Genomic DNA, 2,583 nt, shown 5'->3' on the forward strand with positions numbered 1-2,583 from the left:
TGGCTGGAACAGGGGACGGTAGAGCAGACAGAGGGAGAGAGAGAGTATTATTTTTGAATTTGTTTATTTCAGATTACTGCTTTTTATTTTTTCTTTGAGGATGTTGAGCCTAAACATGTTTATTTTTGGTTCTAGCATGATCATGCTAGGCTAAACCTCTTAGCTAGGGCTAAGAGGTGAAGCCTGTAGCGAGATATGGGAGATTATATTTTGTGCCTGTAATTTAAAATTCATGAACTGAATGTGATTTTTAGTTGATTATTAAAGGAATATTTTTCTTAGTCTTTAATGGTCTGTTGTGACTGAAATTACAATGGGTTTGCAATGGCTTTGAGTATTCCTTTTCCCTTTTTATTTTATGATGTCAGGAAGCCCTATTGTTCACCATCGTCTCCTAGGCATGGTTGGATGATGGTACCCTTCCTTACTTTCATCCGCTGTTGATTGGTTGGTAATTAGTTTAATCCTGTTGTTTGCTTTGTCTCCTTGGCATGGTTAGATGATGGAATCCATTCTAATTCATATACCTTTCATCTCTTGAAAACTAGATCAAGTAAGTTCAGTTTAAATTCAATAATTCTTGATGCGGGCATAAGATCTCCCTGATCCCTACAAGTGGATCCTTTAAATCCCTAGTTTCCTTCCTCTGAATTACTTAAGTTTTAGATAATTATTCCACAATTATTCCCTAAATTCTATTTGATTGAGATTACATCTTTTGCTAGTTCTAGATCTAGTGAGTTCCAGATTACGTACAAGTTTCAGTCCCTATGGATTCGACCTCGGTCTTACCGAGTTTATTACTACATCACAACCCTATACTTGGGGAGTGAACAAGTTTTTGGCGCCGTTGCCGGGGACTGACGGTTGCGATTTTCTGAAATTAATTAGTTTTAGAATTAGGCTAGGATTAGGATTTTACTAACTTTAGGCTAAAGGTTTTTATTTTATTTTATTTTTAGAAACTAGCTTTTTTCCATATTTTGTAGGATCCTGACATAAGTTCCTAAATTGGTAATTCCTTCCTAATTTCTCTACTTTTTCCACTTTTAAAGTTCGGGTTTAAATTTTTCTAATTCTAGTATTTTCTTATTTTGTTTTTAGAAACTTGGTTAGTTATTCCCCTTTTTAGAAATTAACCTTCTATTTTCATTTTAGTAACTTTCTAATTTTAACTCTTTTAATCTAACTTTGTTTCCTAAATTCACTTTTAGAAATTTTATACTTATATAATTTTTGTGTAGAAACTAACCTTCCTATTTTGTAGGCCTTTAAGATAGAAATTTCTAATTCGGTAAGCTCCTTCCCTACTTTTTATTTTTCAATTCTCTTTTAGTAATTTACTTTCTAGTTTAGGACTTTCCTAATTTATTTTAGAAATTTCCACTTTCTTTTAGGAATTCCTTCTTTTAGAAATCAGTTCATTGCTATCTTTCTTTTAAAGGATTGTTCTTCTCCTTTTTAGAATCTAACTTATTTTATTTTATTTTGCAGGTCTTCAACTTAGGGCCTCCAATTTGGTAACTCCTTTCCAACCCTCTCTTTCTTTTTAGATTTTCTTTCTTAGGATTAGGTTTCAAATTTAAATTGAGGGCTGCGAGTGTTTCATGCCCAAGTGGGCCCGTGACGACACTCGACGTCTCTTGACTGAAGGAGGATTGGTTGAGGGGTTGACTATCCATCGCAGGACTAGACACCGCTCGAAATCCCCTGAGTTAACTGAAGTTATGGCTGAAGACCAACCTCATCTACTTCCACCTAGGGTGGAGGATACCCAAGATGAAAATGAGGTGTAACAGGCACCCCCGCCTCGTACTTTACGAGATTATCTACAATCGGCGGGAGTGAGTACGCCCTCATGCATGATTTTTCTTGAAAACAAAGGATAAATGGACATCAAGCCAGGAGTTATCCAACTCCTTCCTAAATTCCATGGACTTGAATTAGAAAGTCCATATTTACATTTGAAAGAGTTCGATGAGATTATAGCTACATTATGTTTTCCTAATGTATCTGAGGATACAATTAGGCTGAAACTCTTTCCTTTTTCCTTAAAAGAGAAAGCTAAGACGTGGTTACATTCACTACGTCCTAGATCCATTGGCACATGGAACGACATGCAGAGAGAATTCATAAAAAAATTCTTCCCACATCATAAAACGATTACCCTCAGAAAAGCGATCATGAACTTTGCCCAAAAGGAAGATGAAACATTCTTCCAATGTTGGGAAAGGTTCAAAGATTTGGTCAGTTCATGCCCACAACACGGATTTGAAACGTGGCGCGTTACAAATTTTTTCTACGATGGACTGACATCTTCCATGCGCCAAATGGTCGAGACAATGTGTAATGGAGAGTTCATTAATAAAGATGTTGACGAGGTATGGGACTACCTCGACAGTTTGGCTGAAAAAACACAATCTTGGGACTATTACCCAAAGTCGAACACCACGTCTAGGCCGACTCAATTAAAGGAGAAAGGTGGATTATATCTCTTGAAAGAAGAGGATGATCTCAAGTGTAAAGTGACTACGCTCATAAGGAAAGTTGAGGCCATGGAAGGAAAGAAGGATAATGTTAATG

At 36.3% G+C, this 2,583-nt stretch overlaps 1 non-coding gene across 1 annotated transcript; it reads right to left on the minus strand.

The window, feature by feature from the left end:
- Positions 1–2,165: 2,165 nt before the first annotated feature.
- LOC131252486 (small nucleolar RNA R71) lies at positions 2,166–2,272 on the minus strand. The gene has a single exon (XR_009174505.1). It is a non-coding gene; the product is annotated as a small nucleolar RNA R71 (small nucleolar RNA).
- Between the last annotated feature and the right edge of the window lie 311 nt (positions 2,273–2,583).

This window comes from Magnolia sinica, chromosome 7, assembly GCF_029962835.1.
Source record: "Magnolia sinica isolate HGM2019 chromosome 7, MsV1, whole genome shotgun sequence".
Classification (NCBI taxonomy): domain Eukaryota; kingdom Viridiplantae; phylum Streptophyta; class Magnoliopsida; order Magnoliales; family Magnoliaceae; genus Magnolia; species Magnolia sinica.